This window comes from Xenopus tropicalis, chromosome 4 (assembly GCF_000004195.4).
Source record: "Xenopus tropicalis strain Nigerian chromosome 4, UCB_Xtro_10.0, whole genome shotgun sequence".
Taxonomy (NCBI): Eukaryota; Metazoa; Chordata; class Amphibia; order Anura; family Pipidae; genus Xenopus; species Xenopus tropicalis.
Genome location: NC_030680.2, coordinates 59,851,013 through 59,862,251, shown reverse-complemented (window position 1 = coordinate 59,862,251; position 11,239 = coordinate 59,851,013). Strand labels below are relative to the sequence as shown.

The following is an 11,239-nucleotide window of genomic DNA, read 5'->3' as shown; positions in this document are numbered from 1 at the left end:
GCGAATATACGCGTGCGTTATTTAGCGCATGTACCGTCAAATACCGCACAAAAATAGTCTTCGCGAGTTAAATAACGCATGCAGTATCGCGCGTAAATTAGCGCAAGTATGCTTATAGTGAATCGTGCGTTAAGACGCAAAAATTTAGACGCGATAAAATTTTTAACGCCCGATATAAATAGCGCACGTTAAAACGCACTTTAGTGAATCGGCCCCAAGATGTCTTATAAACTCCCTAATACTATTCAGTGGTACCAAGGAATCTATCAGTAATAGCCTAACAAATAGATTTTGGGGTTGAGTATCTGCAGAAGGTTTGAGTCTTTAGCCATAAATGTAGTAATTTTGCCTATGTTTGTGTTACGTCTCAAAGAATTGGGAAAGGCAAGTTTTTTTTCCCCATATAATACAGTTTCAGCAGTGTAAGGTATGTTTTGTGTAGAATCATGTATGAGTTTGTCCCTAGTACTGATAAGTGTTCTTTGCATGGTGTCCACTACTTCTCCAATGCTGGGATGATAGGTTTCCATTTAAGTTTTACTCAGGTAAGTGGGTCCTATAGGTTGTACATGTACATGTTGTTAACTTCTTATTGGAATGATTTAGGAAAAAGTTTTAAAGTGAGAAGTATTGTGTGAGGGTATGTTTGCTACATTTTCTTGGATACTCATTTGCACCTTGCTAAAAAAAGTCCCTTTGTTTTACGTAGGATATACATTGTTTACTGGAGATATATGATTGTGATGATACCTACTCCGGACGGGGCAGTTTAACCCAGTAGGCAAGGACTGTGGTGAGTACCTGTAAAAATGGCAGATAATTGTGGGTAATATATATATATATATATATATATATATATAATTAAGGTATTGTCTGCATTTAGGGAGATATTTTTTATTCAATGATCTTGTACTTGAGGCCTGCAATCTATTTGCATGATCTAATTAAAATGGCCAGTGTTTGTATCACCTATGAAATTACTATAACTCTAAAACCTACCCAAAATGTGCAGTCATTCAGCTTATTTTTAATAGCAACCCCCTACAGTATTCAGTGGGCATCCATCCTGTTGTAATAATTTGGCACTAATAATCCTTCCCACACTAATAAATTGCAGGAGGGCTGCCTTGTGAAAGTAATAGACTACAGAGAAGGTGCATAAAGCAATATTTGATTTCACAAATGCTTCTCAATAGCAATCTATTATTGCAGAAGGCTAACATTGGTTAATAGTAGAATACAAGAACCTTGTGTCTTTTTCTGCCTTTCATTTATAATAAAGGAAATGTGAAAGCAGTGCTGTCATCTGATGAGGTAACAGTGAGGAGGACACTGCAGAGTTTTACCAGAAAGATCCCTACATTGTATAGTGCACTGCTATGCATGGTGTAGAAAATGGACTGCAGTAGGCTGCCCAGTATGGGTAATGGAATACAGGGGGGGCTGCAGAGTGACTATAATGGAATGCAAAAGTGCTGTACAATGGTAGTGAACTAAAGGAGCACTATCTACTGGTATTAGATAAATATTCGAAGATAAACAATTGCAAGTATGGTCTGCAGAGTGAATGCCTAGATGCAATAGGAGTTGCACAGTAGCAGTAAATGACTGCAGGATGCTAACTAGTGGCAGTATTTGACTGCAGATCAGTGGAAATATGTGACCCTGCAGGGGTTGTCGTTTTGCTATAAAGGACTAAAAGGTGGCTCGAAACAGGCAATAATAGACTGATGAGGGCCCAGTGACAATATTAGAGTGTAAGGAACACTGAACAGTGGCAAAGTTGGTCTGCGGGGGCTAATTTATTTACAATATATGAATAAAGGAAGACTGACCAGTTGCATTCAGGGTCGGACTGGGGGTACAGGGCCCACCGGAGCTCCCACCCCAGGAGCCCTGCAGGTGCCCCCACCAGCCACGTCCCCTAACCCCCTCCGCAGGAGCCCCCCTAACCCCCCGCAGGGTCCCCCACCTGACGTCCTCCCCTGAGCGCACATACATTTACGCGCGCATGGGGAGGAACGGTCGGGCAGAGGGAGCGCCAGCAAGGGTTTGGTCTGGGCCACCGGGGCCCATCGGGATTTTTCCCGTTGTCCCGGTGCCCTAGTCCAACCCTGGTTGCATTAGTGGACAGCAGGGGGCTAAACAGTGAGATTAAGGGGAATATCACAAGTACAAGCCCTCTCTTCAACCATGCATATAAAAATGACAAAAACGGAAGCAACCTGTTATAGTACACAGGACAGATTCTGACCAGAAACACTCGTGTGCATAGGTTCAGGCAAATCTAAGAGGTTTAAGTGACTTTATTACATTCTGCATTGTTCTGTATTACTTGTTTTACCACATAGTTTGGTAAATCTATGCATATTAGGCATCAAACTGTTCAGTGGACCCCTGGTGTTCAGGCCCGGATTTGTGGCGAGGCCACAAAGGCCTGGGCCTAGGGTGGCACAAATTTAGGAGCTGCATGCCACCCGCCGCAACGTAATTTTGACATTTTGGGGCCATACGCTGCTGTTCACATTTATGGTGATTTATGTTGGAAAAGTATGTGACAGCAAATCCTTCACCTAAGTTTTGTAAGCAGGTAGAGGAAAGTAAATATACTGTAATGCACTCCATCGACAAGTTTGGTGTTGATCTGCATGGAGCTACACTGAGCAGGTATCAGTGTGAAAATGCATACTTTCATGTTTCCTCGCTGATATCCACACAGGTGGACAACAGGCCTATCAATGGAGCTCATTACAGCAGATCTGCTTCCCTATGCCTGTCTACAAAATGCTGGCAGAGGATTTACTTTACTTTATAATGTCATGGTGTGATACTTGTAAAGGCTTTCATACTGGTAAGGCTTTCATACTGGTAAGGCAGGAAAATAAACCTATTTACCGAAAAAAAGTAAAGTACTTGTTTTATTAAGGTTGATGGCCCACAGGAAGATAAGTCGCCCATGGTAGTCGAGATTTAACTGCCCAAAATACCTACCCTCTGGCAATAAAGTGAATCGCTGGTGTGAAGGCATTGGCGTCACTTTGTTTTTCCGAATTAGCACAAAGTTTCCTCCTACAGAAGGAACTGTAGGAAACCCAAAAGCAGGCTGTATGTTTCAGTGCTCATTACAGGTACACAGAGCAGTGTACAGGAGTGGATCCACTGCTCCCAGCCTGAAGAAAAAACACAGGCTGAGAAGTAAAGCAAGTGCTCTGTGTACGCAAGCCCTAACACAAAAAACGTGTATCAAAGTAATTAATATATTATGTACTATTGCTCTGCACTGGTAGCAGTTGTTGCGTTGTTGCTTCAGAAACACTTTTATAGTTTATATAAACAAAGCTGCTGTGTAGCCATGGGGGTAGATATTCAAGCTAAAAAAGGAGAAAATGCACAGGTTAAATAACAGATAACATATAACCTGCCATTTTATAACCTGTGCCTTTTCTACTATTTTCCAGCTTGAATTGCCACGTCCATGGCTACACAGCAGCTTATTTATATAAACTATAGTAGTGTTTCTGAAGCAAACGCACAACTTTTACCAGTGCAGAGCAACAGTACATTATATTTTAATTACTTTAAAACATTTTCATTTTTTGTTCCTTTAAATGCTTGACTGACAGGTAGAATCTAGCAGCACAGTTAAATAATGTTGTCAGCTTATACAGTGTCAGAGTTCACAAAGATCAATAAAGATCTCCACCGCACTTTTACCTCATTCCCACTTACACTATTAATTAAGCATGTCCCTTGCCTTCCTACTTGCAAAATTAACCTTTCAGCCTCTGCTTAAGTAGATCATTTGTGTAGAAAAAGGCAAGCAGGGAGGCATAAATAATCAAGGAAGGGGGGTTGAATTAAAAGCACCATTAAAAAAGAGGAGTGCAGAGAGTTCTCCAGAAAGAGTTTTTTCCCTTGCGGTTGGGTAAGATAAGAAAGGAAGCAGTATCCTTCTCCATATGAGGAAGTAGAGTGTTATTATACAGCAATATACCAATATATTTTACTAATCTGGTGGGTTTATGTCAGTGATTTTGTGATGAGTAGCTATTATTGTTCTCAAAGGGGAGAGCTAATCACAAAACTTAAGGTGTCACTTTCCCATAAAGATTAATTATTGTTCAATTTGACTTGCCAGTGAAATATATAGTTTTGTTTAGGTGTTCTAAGCTAGGAAAATGTTATATGCCTTCAGCAACAATTATGTAATTGCCCACCTGTTGTGCAGTGCTGCAGAACATCCTGATGCTTTATAAATAATAGTAATAAAAGGGATTTTTATTGGTGGTTCTTCTTCAATAGGATTGCTGTCTCTGGAGCATCTGGGAAAAGTTTTAGGAGCATATTTATTATAGTGCATAAGCCAACATCACTGGTGATATGACCCAGAGCAACCAATCAGCAATTACATTTGAACAGTCACCTACAAGTTAGAAAAAATAAGCAAAAATCTAATTGGTTGCTATGGGCAACATCACTGGTGGTGTTAGATAACACACTATGAAAAATAAAGCTATTTACCGAAAATGCTTGAGTCCAACTCTAAAATTGGTGGTCTACACAGCATGCCTTTGATTATTCTGGGAGTTTAACAACATTTGGGTGAAGCAAAATTGCAAGGGAAAGTTAAACTCCCATTTAAATGCAATTACAATGCTTAAACATCAATGGGGATTTTAGTTTAATGGAAATAGATTTATTGCTCTATACACCTAATTATTGTACAATACTGTGGGATATGTTGGCCTTTTTTAAATATATGTTAATAATAACTAATTAGTATATAACTATATATCCTTGGACATGGAGAGACTGGGAGATAGAGAGGACGCTTGGGGGCTAGGCATTGTCTATGTTGCAGAGTAACATGACTAAGTAGTACAAGCCTGGCTTCCAGCCTACTCACCCCCTTATTGCCCCCCACCATACAGCTGCTCTCTCTCAGTTCCTAAGGGGAGTGGCACACGTCACACGTGATAAATCTTTACTATTGCGGGCGACTAATCTCCCCGACATGCCACCCCACCAGCATGAATGCCGGTGGGAATGGTATACGAAACACTTTTTTGATTTACATTCTATTGCGGGCGACTAATCTTACCACGTTCCAGCTACTTGTCACGGCTACTAAAATAGATAATGCTAATCATTTACTGATAATTGTCTTTACGTGTGTTTTAGAGGAGGAAATTCTCAGTATTGTCTATGGTAGGGTATTTTCTGCTGTTTAGTAGCTGTAAAAAGTTGCTGCTATTAGTAGCTCCGTGTGTCTTTACCCTAAATGTGTGACTCATGAGCCGGCCCCTTCCCGTCCCTTGGGATGTCCCGGATTGTCTGTGTCATGGACTAGCAGCATCTAAGTACTCACTAACTCCCCCCAGAGCAGCCGCTTGTCTTCCCAAAAACCTTATGAAAGAATAAAAGATGCTTTGTTCCAAATGGGCGTGACTGGGAGGTGAGAAGCATTTGTCTTAATCGTCTATTACAAATATAAATAAGTGCAATTCTCAGTGTATGCTCCTCACTTCAGATACCTCGTGTCCCAGGTCAAATAAAATTCAATAAATAACTCCAAAGTGCCCTCTTCTGCTTTAGACTTAGCGATGAGGTCTTATGAGGAAAAGAAGAAAAAAAAAAAAAAAAAAAAAAAATATAGTTTAATACTGTTATTACTTCACAAAGTGCACTCTCATGTGCTTTTTAACACCAGTGATGACTTTTACTTATATCACCCTTTTGTGCCCAGTTGTGATATCCCTTTCCGGTTGCCAATCTACTTACAGACCCCCTTGGGTTTATATGGCATCCAATTGGTTCACTTGTAGCTCACGACTCTCTGGGAAAGTATAAATGTTTCCTTAATCCATAATCAGACTGTCAACGTTATGAAGGAATATTCCAGTCATTTAATGGGATTAAGACAAATATCTAGTATAAATAAATTTAAAGCAACTGGACTTGTTTGGTAATCATTGAAGACGTTTCACTACTCATCCGAGCAGCTTCTTCAGTTCAGTCCAGTTGAACTGAAGAAGCTGCTCGGATGAGTAGTGAAACATTTTCAATGATTACCAAACAAGTCCAGTTGCTTTAAATTTATTTATACTAGATATTTGTCTTAATCCCATTAAATGACTGGAATACTCCTTCATAACGTTGACAGTCTGATTATGGATTAAGGAAACATTGCATCACAGTAACATGATAATTAGCCTTTCTTTATTCTTCCAGTATATGCAAATTATAGTTCTCCTGTATAACAACACAGATTTAACAAATTAAAGAAAACCTGCCTATAATGGTACTACCCGTTTGTAACTCTCACTCTAAACAATAACCCACAGTTCCTGTCTTAGATACCTAAGAACAGTAACACTAAAAAATAAAAATGTTTTAAAATAATTAAAATATAATGTACTGTTACCCTGCACTGGTAAAAGTTGTGTGTTTGCTTCAGAAAGACTACTATAGTTAATAGAAATAGCTGCTGTGTAGCCATGGGGGCAGCCATTTAAATTGAAAAAAGGAGAAAAGGCACAGGTTACATAAGAAGATACCAGAAAAACTGTGTAGAATACAATGGAAATCTATGCTACATATCTTTTATCTGCTTAGTAACCTGTGCCTTTTCTCCTTTTTTCAATTAAAATGGCTGCCCCCATGGCTACACAGCAGGGTATTTATATAAACTGCAGTAGTGTTTATGAAGAAAACACACAACTTTTACCAGTGCAGAGCAATAGTATATAATATATTAATTATTTTTATACACTTTCATTTTTTGGTGTTACTGTTCCTTTAAACCAATGTTAGGTGTCTATCAAGAAGCTCAACCTTGATGTTATTTTCTATTGTTAGACTACAACTCCTTTTGCTGAGCACCTTCAGCTGTTTCTGCATACTGACAGTATCAGTTCATGAACTGAAAATTGATTCAGTAAGTAGCATTGCTGCCTTGCAGTGCTGGGGTCGGAAGTTATATTCTAACCAGGACACTACTTGCAAGAAGCTAGTATGAAGCATGTTTGCGCTCTGTTTATATAATGGAAAACAATACTGACAGCAACAGTTTTTGATGGAAAATATTGACAAAAGGGTTTAATATTTGCTTTAATTTCAGTTAATGTTTGTAAAACATATTGCCATAGGATATCCTGTCCAAATATAGACACCCATAATAATCTGCAAGGGGTTGGAAAAAATACTTAATTAATTGAGTGTGAGAGATGTGGCACCTAGGTTAAGAAGTTACATGGCCCTCTGCTCCAGTAAATGTACATGTCACATTTCACGCAGACTCTCACAGGGCCAAGTATGTCACTTTCACTTTCCAAGGCAGCACCCCATATGTTTCAATGCAGCAGGCTCTATAAATTAAAAATACACGTCAACAATGCAGCTCCATTGCTGTTCACTTCCTGAACTACAAATCCCAGGATTCCCCAAGAAGTGAGTAAATTCACTGCCATATGCAGAGGTTGAGGAATAACCGCGCTGCGTGTGAATGTGACAGCAGAGAGGAAGGCGCCACAGTCACACCATGTTGTGCCCCCCTCCCTCCGTGTGCCAAGCCGAGTACTTTCTCTCCCGCTCCCTTTTTCTCCCAGCCCAACTGTTGCATCAGTGACATTACTGACATGACCAGATATAAACATGGCCAATGGTTCTTGGCCTTATAGAGGAGAGCTGGACAAGGCCTGGCCAAGGTATTTTGGCACCCAAGGCAAGTGCTTTAAATATCGCTCCCTTGTGATCCCAAGTTGCCATTTAACCTTTTCAGTGTTTAATAAACAAATCTTACAAACCATTAATGTATATAACCTTTTATTTGTATTCTTTACCATTACTATTATTTTAAATGCTGTAATTCCTGCTTCTAATTGATCCAGAGGAAGGCAAAAAAAACCCCACCTAAAGCCTCGCCAATTTGTCTCAGATGGGGAAAAAAATTCCTTCCTGACTCCATAATGGCAATCGGACAAGTCCCTGGATCAACATCTATCTAATTTATTGCTATTTATCCCTCTCCCTCTTTAAATCCATCTCTCTTTCTCTGTATACATATTTATACCCATAACTCTTTTTATCAATACTGTATTAATTTTCTTTATTATTTCTTTTAACCTTTTTTATGTATCTTATCTTATTATACACATCTTATCTATCTCATATTTTCTTATCTAATCTTTCCTACCCATCTCTCTCCATCTTTCTAAGTATCCCCCATAGCTATCCATTTCTCCCCATATCTATCCAAATCTCTCCCAATCTCTATATTCCATCTCTCCTTATTGCACTATACCTATATCTAAATATGTCTTTTTATTTATCTGTCTTTGCCTGTGTCTACACTACCATTTATTAATATTTATATTATTCAATATTTTAAACTATTTTATAAAATCTTCCAGGTCCATCTATGTCTATCTTTATTATCTCTCTAACTCTCTTTTTTATATATCTCTTATGTAGCTCATTTATCTAAGTAATCTATTTTACCAACCCTCCCTCTATCTCCACCATCTATTTCTATATTTACCCATCACTCTATTTATTAATATCTATATATTTTACCTATTGTACAATTTATCTAATTTGTTAATAATATAACTGGGAAAATCCCAACCCTTACCCTGTGGAAGGGGGTAGGGGTGCTCAATCGAAGGGGTTGGTGGTATAATTTAAATCCACTGCTATTAATACACTCCCCTAAGCAGTCAGGTGTAATGGACCCCTTTTGTTGAGCACCATTATCTCGCGTTTTCATGCCTATATCAGCTACATGTGCCTGCACCCAAGCGTATCTCATTCATTCGGGTGCAGGCACAAGTAGCAGGCGTAGAGCTGTATTTTCGCCAAGCATTTTTCAGTTTGCCGAAAATATCAGACCTACTCCACGTCTGGCATCAGCCTTAATAGCACAGATACAGCCTATTAATTGAGAGCCATTCAGCCAAACTTGCAGGCAGCCTGTTTAGATCTTGTTAGATCTCACTAGTGCTTGCTGTTAAAGAATATTGAAACCTTAGTCATAAATCAAAGACAAATTGGACCTAAATAAATCTAGTCCTCAACAAATTCAACAAGTGAAACAAATTGTGCCAATGAAACAACACTTCACTCACAGTTGCGCCATTGGTTGAATTAGCACGTTTATACATGTGAGCAGTAACGCCACGTCAAGGCTTCAACCCTGTTACTGGCATTCACACACCATTCATGCCGAGTGTAACGCCTCAGGGGAGAACCAATGTGAATAACTAGCCACTGGCTCCCCTCAGTGAGATGAAATTTCACTTGTAACATAAAACATGACAAACGTGACACAAAGAGGCTTAAACTGCACGTGTCTATAAGTCCCACCCTTTGCTCGTTTAACTGATTTAACTTAATTTGCAGGTTTTATAGACATGATGTGCAGGAAGGCAAAGCAGGCTGCGATCTTAGCATCTGCTCGCATTCTTGTTACACCCTTAGCCTTTCATCTCACATTCTTTCACACAGTCATGCACATAAAGGGATACTTACCTATACTTACCTCTTTTCCTGTACTCAGATGAGTGACTGCCCCCTCAGTATCCTAGGCCTGATGTTACCCAGCAGTCCGTACTCTGGAAGATGGTATCCCAGGTGAGGGTGGAGCAGATGGTCAAAACAGAAGAGATGTCACAGCTTTGTGCAGCAGGCGGAGATGTTGAAATCCACAGATTTGCCCACTGATGTTATATACCTATGCTAGATGGAATAGTGTGTTGTTACTATAGGCTGGCGATACACTTGCTGATTTACTTACTCAAGCCAGGTGGAACTTTGAAATGGCAAGCCGGCAATGATGTTACTCTCCCCTGATGAAGCTTTATCTTCCTGGGGACCGAGGACTGACAGCTCCCCCTTATATGGCTTGAATAGATCGGCTAATGGCTGCATTAAAAGGGAAAAAATAATTTTAATGAACATGATGCAAAATATCTATAATGAACAAGAGAATGGTCATCGTATTTGCTTTTAGTCAATATGAAGGACTTTTATTCTGTAAAATAGCAGTTTGTGTTGCAGTTTGCCATGTGTTTCACATCACTATACAATAAAGATTACAATCCCAATATACAACCTTTGTACATGGAAGTGTATACTGATTGTCTTTGCAGAAACATCTTCCATAGATAGGTGCTCCTATTCCTAAACAACTGTATCTGTCTAAGGATCTTTGCTACTAAGTGTCCAAGCACCATCTTCTTACTACTTCCTGAGCTTCCCCTGGGCATGCACAGTTTGGTAATTGCATATCTCACCTCCAGGGCCATGAATGCTAGGGTCCCGGCCCTGCCAGTGGTGGCATCATCATCGAAGATGCTCTACTTTGCTAGGCTGAAATCACAGATTGTAACGTGTCCTTGATGGTCCAATAGAACATTAAGCTTTTTAATATCTCTGAAATATAGAGATTATACGAGTTACAAAAAAGAAGACAGGGGCCGCTGATTTGCAGAGAAACCTGTGTTTGGCCTTTGCTGTAGAATGTTACAGAAATAAATCTACACTGACCGATGGATAATCTCAAGGCCATGGAGATACTGCAGGCCGCAAATCATCTCAGCCGAATGGAACCTTTTAAAAAGGGAAATAATGGTTAACTTAAAGAAGATTATCCTATAATACGTTAGCTTTGCTAAATTTGAATATGATGCTTCCTAGTGCCAAAATACTGTATTATTCCTTCCTTCTTATAAGTGCAATTGGTATAAAGCTATTATTTAGTAATTATTATTGTACTAGCACCATTTAATACTTACCGCACTCTGTCCAAGGGTAGTGTCCCGTGCCGCTCCAGCTCTTTCTCAAGGCTTCCCCAACTCAGGAACTCCATCACATAGAAGGCATGCCGTTGGCTACACAGATAAATGGAAAGAGTGAAGGGGAGAAAAAATTGACACAACACTTATTTTATTTATTACATTAATATAAAGCCAAATATAATATGGTTAATAAATACCCATTCCTGTATATGCTGCACAAAAAGAATAAAATATATAATATTAATATTTGGTATTAGCTCACTAATATTGTGGGTAATTGATGGGTATCCTGATGCTGATATTAATATCTGAAGACTACACAAAATGAACCCAGCCCAAAGCCCGAAGTGCCCACGGTGCAGTCATAATGTAGCGGGATATATACATATGGTATGGTCCTGTACAAAAATTCAGTTATTTTGGCAACAGGTAATACGTTGTAT

The 11,239-nt window shown here is 39.3% G+C and overlaps 1 long non-coding RNA gene across 1 annotated transcript; it reads left to right on the top strand.

Moving 5' to 3' along the window:
• The first annotated feature begins 718 nt into the window (after positions 1 to 718).
• LOC116410561 lies at positions 719 to 10,056 on the top strand. The gene is made up of 2 exons (XR_004222479.1): positions 719 to 793; positions 9,557 to 10,056. It is a non-coding gene; the product is annotated as an uncharacterized LOC116410561 (long non-coding RNA).
• The last annotated feature ends 1,183 nt before the right edge of the window (positions 10,057 to 11,239 follow it).